Consider the following 12,678-nt stretch of genomic DNA (forward strand, 5'->3'; position numbering starts at 1 on the left):
CTGCCACTGCTGTGAAATTTAAGTGTATGCTCCGTGGATTTGCCTCTGAACAGAATATAAACCAAAAGTGTTGGCCCTTGGCAGATTGGAAATAAGGAAAACCAGTCTTTTAGCAAAAGGAGCTGGAGAATCAGGGTCCTAGCAGAGGGCAGAGAAACAAGATGGAAAGAAGCCATTGAACTTGAACAACTCACTTCAGGGCTGTTTATAAGAGAGAACAAGAAACTTTGGCTTTCTTCCAGCCACCATTTTTGGGGGCTTTGCCTAAGAGGCCTGTGGTTCCAGAGAAAGGTGTTGGGAATAAACAGGACATGAGCAAGTAATGGTTGCTCCTTGCATTGCAAGGAAAAGATGAGCTCAGGGAAGAACTGTATGTAGTTTATAAGCAAAGATGGAAGAAAACAGAGAATATCCAGGAACTGGGGAGGATTAGAAAACTTAGCTGTTTGACCGCAAAGAGCAGAACATAGTGTTAAGGATCCAACCTTTCTCAGAGTCCTTTCAATAAAATGTTGCAGGAAGGAAGACACATCTATGGTTAAGACAGCCATAGAGTGCATTTTCCTGCCCACGCCCATGTTTTAGAGGACCTCAGAGTAGAGGTCACGAGAGAGGAAGAGAGACATGGGCCAAGCACAGACATCAGGGAATAAGGCAGTCTTAAGGACTTGATCCCACACAGAATGGAGATGTGGTCACTGGAAGGTGGAGCTGAATAGAAACAAAGAGACCAGCAGCTCTATGAAGTTTTTAAGGAATTCTCTGTACAGCTAGGGAGGCCACAGCTTGGTCCATTTCATTCTCCCCCAAGGAGCACACACTTTTCTAACACCCATTTCCTACAGCTACAGAGGGATTAAATGGACAAGGATAAACATTCCAGAGGGCAAAGTCAAAGTTGGAGCCCCTAGGAGACTTTTCCCAGAGCGCAGAAGCAGGGAACACGCACAAAATCTACTCTCCTGCCGGGTTGAAAGGCCTTAATGATTCCTGTCCGGCAAGGTTTCATCATTTCTGTGCACCTGCCACTGCTACAGGTCTCTCATTCTTTTGAATGAGGGTTTGGGTTTTTGTTGTTGTTTTGCTCTGTTTTGTTCAATGGTGTTCTGTCTCCATCCGTCTATTGTAGAGTGGATGTTTGTGTGTCAGAATAAAGAAAGAAATGAACATTTTAGCATGGTGTTTAAAACAGAGGTTAGTGAAGGGAAGATCCAAACCCTGTCAAGGAGAGCGGGCAGCTATGATGCCCAGGAGGGGCACGGTGGCCAGGAGAAAGGAGCAGGAGCCTGGAATCTGCTGGACCTGGCCCAAGAGCTGGCTCATCTCCTTCAGCAATGTCTCAGCAATGACCCAGCAATGACCCAGCACACAGTTGATCTGCCTCGGCCTTTCTTTTCCTCTCTAAAATGGCACACTGAAGAGAGCCATAGAGGTTTGCTGAAATGACTGAATTTATGCAATATTTTAAAAGCAGTTCATGTAGGCCCTCCCTGGTGGCGCAGCGGGTTAACACACAGCACAAAGAAGGTAAAGCCACTTCCGCATGAGTTTGATCCCCGCTTGCCCCGGAGGTGACCACATGGCGTGGCAGACCTCTCCTGACCCACCCACTGCTCCCCTCACGAGTGTACTTCGTCGATCTGGCTGTTCTGCTCCCACTCTGTCTCTGGTGAATCCTCTCACCCTCCTCATCTCTGGCCTGTACCCCAGCTTTGTACGAATAAATAAATCTTTAAAAAAAAAAAAAAGCAGTTCATGTACTTGGCATGTAGGACTTTCCCACTGGCTGAGAGTACTTGCAACAGCGACTAAGCTTAAGATTCTGCTTCTCTCTTCTGCTGATAGGAGAAGAAATAAAAAACACAAAATCCTTTCTACACAAAATCCTTTCTACCTTTTGAAACAAAATGGAGAGATAGGAATGGGTAAGGAGACAACATGGTATGGCAGAAGAATACAGGCTTCATTCAGGTTATGGTTTAAATACTGGTAGATAAGCAGGAGACCAGAACAGTTAAAGAATGTGGCTCTCACAGCTAACATCATATGCAATAGTAAGAATCTGAAAGCTTTTCCCACTTTCACCATTTTTATTCCACAAGGTACTATAAGTCCTTGGCAGATCAAGTATGCAAGAAGACATATAAAAGGTATCAACTGAGAAAAGATGACAGATGACATCTGGTTGCAGATTGTATGACCTGACATATATAGTTAGTATATGCTAAAGACTCCACACACATACAAACCCATCACAACTTATAGATGAATTCAGTAAAGTTGCAGGATACAAAAGTAACATAAACATCAACTACATTTCTATACATTAAAAATGAATACTCCAAAAAGGAAATTAAGAAAATCCCATTTATAATAACATCAAAGTGAATAAGATTCTTAGGAATAAACTTAACCAGGGAGACAAAAAAACGTGTACACTGAAAACTGCAAAGCATTGATGAAACAAAAAATCAAGGAATACATAAAAAAATAGAAAAACATGGCTTGCTTATGGATCAGAAAACTTAATATTGTTTAAACGCCTAAACTATTCAAGATTTAGAGTCAGATCAATCTCTATGAAAAGTCCCAATGGCATTTTTTTTTTACAAAAGAAAAACAATCCTAAAATTCATCTAGAACCACAAAAGATCCCAAATATCCAAAACAAAGAAAGAACTTGGAGACCTCATACTCCTGATTGTTAAACATCTCACAAAGCAATAGTAATTAAAATAGTATGATGCTGGCATAAAGACAGACCTATAAGTCCCTTCTTGGTGGCATAATGGGTTGAAGCACAGCACTAGGAGCCATTACAGCACAAGTGCAATCCCCAGCAAGGGAGGTGACCCAGACAGTGTGGTAGACTTCTCCTGACCTGCCCACTGCTCCCCTCAGCAGTGTGTTTCAGTACATCTGCCTGTTCTGCTCCCCACTCTGTCTCCGGTGAACCCTCTCACCCCCCATATACCTCTGGCCTGTACACCAGTTCTGTATGCAATAAATATAAATAAATTTTTAAAAGGAAAATATAAAGTTAAGAAATGTTTTAAAAAAGAAAAAAGAAAGAAAGAAAGAGACAGACGTATAGGCCAATAGAACAGAATACAGTACCCAGAAATAAGCCCATGCATATATGATCAACTGACCTTCAACAAAAATACACAATGGAGAAAGAGTTTGTTCAACAAAAGCTGTTGGTAAAATGATATCCTGTTCTCTGGCTAACTGGCTGGAATTTGAAGCCTTACTTACTGGCAAGTTAGTTGGCCTCTCTGTGCCTTACTCCCTTGTCAATAAATAGAACATTTAATCTCATTGGAAGATTTAAACAAGATGTTTAGAACAGTTTCTAACACAGAGTGCTATTACTGTTATCATTAGTGGATCCAGAGGAAAGGTACTTAACATCTTCAGGCCTAATTTCATTTATCATAAAAGGGAGACAAGCTCTAACTTGTTGCTCTATTGGGTGACTGGGACAAAGTGAATGAAACAGCCAAAGTAAAGCCCTCAGCCTGCTTTCAAGTACAGAGGAGTCAGAGGGGCCCAGTTAGGGCAAGTCTGTTCCCAATGGGTATTAAATACCTAACAGACTAGGAGGGGAGATCACAGGAGGAAACCCCTACCTCAGATTGGGTGCATCACTGGCATAACAATCCCAAAGCCAAGGGATTGTTCTTCTACCCTCTACTGCCCTGTCCAGAGTTACTAGCTTGTATTTGAGATGATTTAAAAAATTAGTGTTTCCATTGAAAACTTTCAGTCCCAAATGAGTATATCTAAGAGAAATCCACTCAACTAGGTTGAAATCTTATGTTTAACTTTCTAACTATATTGTTCTGCTACCTGCAAAACTGGCTTTTACGGTGATGTATGAGAACACACCCACTGATATACTGCAGAAAAATTGGAAAGTGGGCCCACATCTCTTTTCCCCTTTGCATCCATGGTGAGATGTGCAGTCATCTCCATTACGCAGAGAAAATTAAAACTGGAGAGACTCATCTACTGGGACCAGCTGGCTCCACTGGCCCAGGAGCTGTTCACCACACTGATCCCAGGAGTCTCTCTGGTAGTTAACTGTGCCCTCATGAGAATGAAACATGCAGATTTATTCTCTATTATGACATTAATGCCTCTTGCAAACAATTACTGACTCTAGAAGAAATTTAATATGATTGTGGTCATATTTTCTAAGTTATAAGTGCTTCTCTCCTTCGAATTTTTGAGAAAAGTTGATGGGGAAAAAGTCATATAATCAAATGACAATGACAAAATAAAACTTTAAAAACATGACTGAAAATAGCAATACGAGCTAGAATAAGTGCGCCGGTTTCAGAGAAAGCTCAGACAAGCAGGCAACCTAGTTTACTTTTAGCGCAGTCGAGGGTGTCGTTTAAGAAATATCTTTTCCTAAAGCATTCCTCTCTCCCAGTCAGCAAAACGGAGTCTGCTAGTTGAACTGGGACATAGGCTTCAATTATCTGACTATAAATTTATGTGGAAATGGTCTGTTAATGAGGAAGACTGGTGATAGAGCTGTAGCCTTCCATGGAAATCAGACCTTGCTGACCTGTCCCTCTGTTGGATGAGTGTAGACTCTGCTCGTGTGGAAAGCCACATACCCATGAAGGGTTGAATGGATGAAGTCTTTGCGATGGAGGTCTGCCTGTGCCTTGTGTCGTTTGTAGACGAATCCCTGCCCTTAGCTCATGAGTTGCCAGCGGCAGCTTCAGTCATGTCTGTCACAAATGTCTCCAAATAATGAGCCATGGAGTGGGGAGTGGAGGGTTATCCCTGACTGAGATCCCACTGCTAGAATGATGAGTACAGGGAAAATGACACTCATAAAATACAGGTGAAAATGTAAATCAATATAACTTTGGGGGGAGGTTAATTTCACTATATACATTAAAAGCTCTAGAAATGTACATGGGCCTCCCTGGTGGCCTAGGGGTTAAGTCACAGCACTATGGAACTGTCCGCAGCCACTGCAGCACAAATCCAGTCTCCCAGCCCCAGCCAGAGAGCTGACCCACATGGCACAGCAGACCTCTCCTGCCATACCCACTGCTCCCCTCAGCATTGTATTTCAGTCAGTCTGCCTGTTCTGCTCCCCACTTTGCCTCTGGTGAATCCTCTCACCCACCTACCCCCAGCCCCCACAACTCTGGCCTACACTCCAGCTCTTGTATGCATAATTAAGTAAAACAAATCTTATAAAAAAAATGCACATACTATTTCTATCATTGCTTTCTTTCCACTATCATCTTCTTCTACCTTCCTTTGACTTCTTTTCTTTCTTCCTAGAACTGAGGGCCAGCATGTGGCTAATACAACATGAGAAGGACTTGGAAGAGGTAAGCGTGGCCGTCACAAAGAGCATGAGTTGGAGGGTCTGGAGGCTAATAAAGCTGCTTTGAGGCACAGCCAACGGGCCTGGCAGCCAAGGGCGGAAACCCTGGGATGGGAAGAAGGACAGAAGAGGCAGAATGCCTTTGTGGCTGGAAGATGGGCTATTTTGAACAAAAAAGTAAAAATACTGAAGATAATAGAAGTTTTTAACTGCCAGAGAATATGTATACAAAGATATTAGGGGGAAGAACAGAAAGGGTTCTGGGTGTCAGACTGGGATTTGAGGAATAAGCATGTCATGATGTCATAATACAAGGTCGAATATAAGGAAAAGCTTAATTAAATGTGCATGCTTATATCCATATTATTTCCAAGCTCTGTCCTCAGGGAGATTAAAAGCTGTGAAACCCTATAAGAATCAACCTTCTGTATGTTGGTTTGCCAATGCCATTTCCAACTAAAAGGAAGGGCTAAGTAAGACAGGGAAAATACAAGATGAACCTGGAATACCTCATCCCACAGACCAAACTGAGGGCAATTTTCACATCAGTAAATAATGAAAGTAATACATACATTCAATATATTGGAATACAAAAGGAATTCAAGAATATCTCCTAAGGTAAATGAATAAATGCATGACCTTAGTGCAAAGTTCTGCTAATGAATGTAGAAGGAGTTATGGAAATCAAGAATCACCATTTGGCAACAGGCACAGAGGTACTGATTGAGGCAAAAGTCAGCCACGAATGGTGAGGTTATAGGGAGAGGTTTAATGAGGAACAGCTATTAGCATAACCTCAGATTACTTCCCCATAAGCACCAATAAATTCAAAGGGAGAAAATGATGAATTTAAGGGGTGGGGAGGAGATCTGCCAGACATTAATTTAGCTGGTGATTAAGCCCAATGTTCTAGTGGTGGACAGGTTTGCAGGGTGTAGTATACTTATATGGTACAGTAGGAAGAGTAGAATATTCTAGCCTAGAACACAGGATCTGGGGCTGGTTCTGAAACAAAACACCTGCTCAGCCCAGATTGAGAGCCTCCCTACAAGATATGAGACCCAAATTCCAAGATTTATACAACTGCAAGGACCCTAGATCAGGCAAAAGAAAAAGCATTTGGGGGACAATGGATGAAATATGAAGGGCCCCTATACACTGGATGGTAGTATTGTATCAATATCCATTTCTTGATTTGATGATGCTGTGATTAATTTTTCATATCAATCTATCTGGGTTAAAGAATGCCCAGACAGTTGGTAAAACATTGTTTCTGGGTGTGCCCATCAGGACATTTCTGGAAAAGATTAGCCTTTGAATCAGTAGACTCAGTGAGGCCATTTACCCTCAGCAGTGTAGGTAGGCCTCATCCAACCCACTGAGGGCCTGAATTTATCAAAAAGGGCAGAAATGAATTTGCCTGAGCTGGGCCATGCATCTCTCCTGCCCTCCAGACATCAGCACTCCTGGTTCTCTGGCTTCTCGATCCAGTTTGGATCATCACCAACTTTCTTAGACTCCAATTTGCAGACAGTAGATCGTGGGTCCTCTTAGTCTCCTTGACCCCAGACGTCAATTCCTACATAAATCTCTTATCTGCATCTAAACCTACATATCACTGTATTTCTATCTTTGTCTAACCTAAAAATTCACTGCTATGGAGAATCCTGACTAATCATAATTCCTTAGGGATACAGAATATTATACTTATGTTCTCTTCACTAGACCCACCTCACAGTTAGCCCTGGGAAAGAGTCCCTATACTGTCTGCTTAATAATCAACCAGGGCAGGAGGCAAATGATCCACGGATGTTCTCCTGGTTGGCTGACATGCTTTTGTTTTCAATTATTAGTTATTCTCAGTGGTTCTGAGCCTCAATCTTTGGATTTCTAGTTTTTTGGAGAGTGGATGCCTCTGATTGACTCCAGTGTTAGGGACAGCTCCAGAATTTCATAGAATAGAAGCTTTGGGGGCTGTTTAGCTGAAAAGGGAGAAAAGGCCAGCTTGCTTTAAAACTGCATTTACAAGGCCAGCACATTGTTCTTACTTAGATTGCAAGTTGATTTGACCTTCAGAAAAACTGGTGGCACTGAGGGAGGAGCAGATGTGCTCTCACATCAAGCCCCGCCACTTACAAAGCAAACCCTCTCTCACTGAATCTATATATGGTTGAGTCAAGGTGAAGGCTAGGGGACCTCCCGCCTAATGCCCCCAAAAACAATGAAGATGTAAGACAGGTTGATGAATAACTGGGGGCACTGACTAACGTCTTTAGGCAAGGGTGGGGCAGGTTGTACCAGGCAGGTTGTTTCCCAGAGTGACACCCATTCTGGCTCAGCCTACGATGTATAACTCACATCCTAGGATGGGAGGAAAGGGCCATGGGAATGGGGCATTGTCAGGATTAAAAGCAAGGGAGGAGTTCAGAGGATAGGCTGACAGGTCAAGAGGGCAGGTCTCAAGAGATGAAGATAGAGGGTGAATAGAAGATCAGCCTGGGGATGGTTAAGGGGATGGCTACAATCCAGAAAGTCAGAATCATCCTCTCACCAGATACCACTCTCCTGATTCACTAGGTCAGATAGAGAGCAACACACACCTTTTAGACTAAATGAAATAACTAGGTTAATGTTTTGTTTTGTTGTTGTTGTTTTAAGATTTATTTATTTATGCATACAGAACTGGGGTACAGGCCAGAGGTACAGGGGCAGTGAGAGGCTTCACCAGAGTCACAGTGGGGAGCAGAACAGGCTGGCTGACAAAGTACACTGCTGAGGGGAGCAGCAGGGTGGGTCAGGAGAGGTCTGTGGTGCCATGTGGGCTGAGGATCAAACTCATGCTGAGGATCAAACTCATGCTGAAGTGGCTTTAGCTTCTTAGTGCTGTGCTTTAACTTGCTGCGCCACCAGGGAGGGCCCTAGCTTAATGTTTTACATAAGTCTGGTGCTTTGCAGAGTGAATCTTAGAGATCCACATTATCAGGAAGGCCCAGGATAGTAAAGACAGCACAGTGCTTCCCAGTGACTGCCATCACCACACTCCTCTACTCACTGGCTGGTTAGCTGGGATTTTGTTTTTGTCCACTAAGAACTGAGATGAACAGACAGTACAGATAATTCTAGAGGGAATTGGAGCTTCTTTGGAACCTTGCCCTGCACTTTCAATCACACAGTGATAGGTGATCTCAGTATGTACCTGAAATGTACCTTCCCTCCACAACAGTTTCTCCACCTGGCAGCATTTCTTTTGTGAAGTTTCCTGTTCCATATAAGGAGGAGACAGGGTTGGAGGGACTGCAGTTAGGTGCATCTTGCACACCAGAAGCCACATGGAGAGCCTACCACCTCGTATCACCAGCCTGCATGTCCCACATCTGGAGACCCTGCTACTCTAATGTTAACATTTATATGATTTTCATGTATGCAAAGTTCTTTTGCATACATGATGCAGTGGGATCCATCAACCACTCAGAAAGGCAAGTAGAAAAGGAATTAGTGTCGTTGGCCCTTCCTGGTGGCACAATAGGTTAAAGAGCAACACTATGAGGGAATCCGCAGCCACTGCAGCATGAGTTCAATCCCCAAGCAGGGAGCTGACCCACATGGCCCAGCAGACCTCTCCTGTCTCACCTGCTGCTCCCCTCAGCAGCGTATTTCAATCTGCCTGTTTTGCTCCCCACTCTGTCTCTGATGAATCCTCTCACCCTCCCCACCTCCCACGCCTCTGGCCTGTACCCCAGTTCTGTGTGTATAAATGGCTAAATCTGGAAGGAAGGAAGAAAGGAAAGAAGGAAGGAAGGAAAGAAAGAAGGAAGGAAGGAGGGAGGGAGGGAGGGAGGGAGGAAGGGAGGGAGAGAGAAAGAGAAAGAAAGAAAGAAAGAAAGAAAGAAAGAAAGAAAGAAAGAAAGAAAGAAAGAAAGAAAGAAAGAAAGAAAGAAAGAAAGAAAGAAAGAAAGAAAGAAAAGAGAAAGGAATTAGTATCTTTATTGTATAGATGAGAAAACTGACTCAGGGGTGACCCATGCTTTACTCAAGGTCACAAGAAGCCACAAAGGGGGCTGGGATTAGGACCAGACCCCGTATTCTAGTTGCCAATCTGAATCGACACTGTAGAAAAATAATGCAGGCAGCTCCCCAGCCCTTACCTCCACCTGCACCATCCACAGCAGGTGGATCTCACCATATATGCACAGAGTCCAGGATAAGAGACAAAGAAAAAGCAAGGCCAGAGAAGTGTCCGCTCACTACGCAGGAGGAATGATGGAGGAAAGAGCAAAAGGACCAAAGCCAGGAAAGCAGAAAACAAGTTAGAAAGGTACAGAAGTCTTGGTCACCGACTGTTTGCGAATCTATTTTTGCACACTCAATGGAACAACGTGCATTTGCACCATGTTTATAAAAATGTCCACAGTTTAATGTTTACTTAGGAGGGCAACCAAGAGAGGGCTTAAGAGCCTGTAGGGAGTGTTTCCTAATACCAGCGACCCTAAGTTCTTCTGTGTTTATCCTGGGAGGTGGGTATAAGCTTCATTTTTTTAGACCAAAAAATGAAGCTTAGAGCGGTAAAGCAACATATTAAGTTGCAAAGCCTGACCTGGACAAAGGCTGGTCACAGCAAAGCCCAGCTCTTCTCCTTACACCACATTAATGATGCCCTGGGCCTGGGCCCTGCCATTTAGAAGTTTGCAATCAGACTTAACCATGCTGTTGGGTATAATCACAAGCCAGAAAGCATTTTGGATTAATGTGTACACCGAGGAGAATGGCTAATGGGTAATTTGAGTGATAGTAATTCCCATCTGAGTTCTAGTGACTCCCCTTGCCCCAGCCCAAAGAAATAAGAGGTTGGGCTGAAACACTGGTGGACTGCTGCTTCTGAGCAGGAAGTTAGAAAACTTCAGAGAGAAGCAGTCAGCCTGAGGCGTATGTGCAGGACTTTGAGAGCATGTGTCTTGGTTGCTACCTGGCTACCAAGTTGTGTGTGCAATTGTTCCTTGGTGCATGTGTTTTGGAAAAATGAGAGAAAGTACATGTTGTAGATTCTAAAAAACATTCTGAAGAACACACATGAACAATAATCGTTTTAATGTTTTCATTTTAGTCTTCATTCATAGAAGAAAATATAGGCAGACCTGTTGGATCAAACATCTTGTAAAATAGCCAGATACCTAAAATAGATTTGGTCTAATACAAAAAGTCTCGTAGTTGATATATGTATTTGCCAGCGTTAGAAGAGGATGTGTCCTTGGTAGTTAAATCAAAATTGTGAGATTCTCAATTCTAATGACAAAAAAGAAAAATGAGCCCAAACAATCTATTTCCCTAGTTATCTGGTATCGACAGTTACTGTAAGTGACTTCCAGGCAGTAAAGGTGTCCCATCCCTAGATACTAACTAGCTCCATGCCACCTCAAGGCACAAGAGACAGCCCTGGAGCCCTGTCTCAAGAACATGATCCTCAACACAGGCTTGGCTAGGCTTTGCCTGTTGGTCTTTCCCAGAACAGTCTACTTTTTGACAAGAACGGTTTTAAGTAGTGCCAAGTAGTGTGTTTATCCCTTCTAGTCAAAAAGGGAAAATTCTCTTTGACTGATATTACATAAAATAGTATCTAATCTATAGTTCTCTGAAAAAACCAACAAAACTCCTAGGTCATACAAAAGTGCATGCATTAATAAAATGCAGAGACCTGATAACCAGCTTGTAGAGAAGGAATACTCTGTTTGTGATTAACATTTACTTTCTTCCCGGAAGTATAATACACAGAGGAACCAATAGAAGATAATGTTGCCCTAGAGTAGCATTTTTAAGGCCAGGTAAAACATAGTCTGGGCAATAAAGCAAGGAGGAGCAGCAAGAGTGGCAGTGACGATAATAAATGGGGGGTGGGAGAGAGCATTTCATGGAAATTACTCAGTTAAAAATTGACCTACAAATGCTTTTGAGGACCGTTTTAATGATTACCTTAAGAAGACTAAATTGTTTCCAATATTTAGTCACTCCTCAAATTACATGCTTGAGAAATTTCTAAGCAGTTTTGGTAGTCACAACTTGCTGACGGAAAGCAATAAAGTAACATTGCTACAGAACAAAGAACTTTTGTCTACCCAAAGAGAGAGGGATCGCGGGGACCTTCACTTATCCACAAACCACAGCCCCCAATAAGTTTTACCCGCTAGTTAATAATAAAGATTTCCGGAATCATTTCTTGCATAGTTCCAAGTGTTCCCTACCTGACACACGGTCGTACCGGGCGTTTAAATGATGGCTGAAAATGTATCCACTAGACGGCCTCAGTTCAGCATTGACGGCTGTAAGCGCTTACGGTTTGCAAAACTAGAAGAAGAGTTTGGAAAAGTAGCACCTGTCCAAAAGCCGAGACTGCGCTGCACACTCCGCGCCTCCGCGCCCCGCCTACCTGCCCACAGTCGGGGCGGACGCAACGTGGATTTTGCATCCCGATTGTTTTCACTGTTAGAAAAAAGTGGGACGGCAAGATGTGCCACACACCCGCCCAGAAAAGTCTTGCCCCAGTGAGTGTGGGGCCCGGGCTGGGCGCCTGACAAACCCGGCAAGCCGCGGGCTGGGCCGGACGGGGACCCCAGTGCCCTGGTCTCCCCACGCGCGCCTCAGTTCCAGAGCCTTCCCCGCGCCGGGGATCCCACTCACCGCTCGCACTTGCCCGCGACGCCTAGCCCGGGAGCCGGGGGCCCCTGCGGCTGCCGCATGCCCTCGGGACGAGCGCGACGGGGCGACCGGGTGTCGGGCTCAGGCCCGGAGCTAGGAGCAGCGGAAAGCGCGGCGGACGCGAAGGCAGCCGTGCCCCTACTCTCCAGCCGCAGCCGCGAACAAAGTTTGGCAAAAGAGGGCGGGCGCCGAGGGAGCGAGGAGCGGGTCCCGCCCTGCCCCGCCCTGCCGTTCCCACGGGAGCGCGCCCCCCACTGGCAAGGCAGTCCTGGAAGCGCTCATGCCTCAGACTCATTCCCTGGAGGGTAGCGGACCTCCAGAGTACGAGCCCCTTAAGTAACCTCTAGCACCCACAGACTTTTACATAGCCATAATAAAGCACGGCCCCCTGTCTCTTCACTCTGCTGGAAGAGAATTGTTTTCAGTGGTTTCAGGGAAGTGCAACCCACACCCACCACCTGAGGAGGCTGGAGCACTACCAGACCTGGCCATTCTATAGTTCAAACCCCGAATCCACCCGAGGATACAGATCACGTGAGAAGCCAAGGATGTTCATGTACATCTGACTTGAGTCCTTTTCTAGACAGCTTTTTATTAAAACAGGAAACAAAAATTTAAATTTTGAAAGG

At 44.3% G+C, this 12,678-nt stretch overlaps 1 protein-coding gene across 2 annotated transcripts in view; it reads right to left on the reverse strand.

Annotated features, from left to right (window-relative positions):
* The window catches only part of LPAR3 (lysophosphatidic acid receptor 3), a 74,625-nt gene extending 62,426 nt beyond the window's left edge, over positions 1-12,199 (reverse strand). The window contains exon 1 of one of the 2 annotated variants that reach the window (XM_004679169.2): positions 12,032-12,199. The gene's annotated coding sequence lies outside the window, so the exon portion shown is untranslated. Of the gene's footprint in view, positions 1-11,595; positions 11,644-12,031 lie in introns of those variants that run through there. The other variant, XM_012722013.1, reaches the window with a different exon arrangement.
* Between the last annotated feature and the right edge of the window lie 479 nt (positions 12,200-12,678).

This window comes from Condylura cristata, unplaced genomic scaffold, assembly GCF_000260355.1.
Source record: "Condylura cristata isolate star-nosed mole 26May11 unplaced genomic scaffold, ConCri1.0 scaffold00008, whole genome shotgun sequence".
In the NCBI taxonomy this organism is placed as follows: domain Eukaryota; kingdom Metazoa; phylum Chordata; class Mammalia; order Eulipotyphla; family Talpidae; genus Condylura; species Condylura cristata.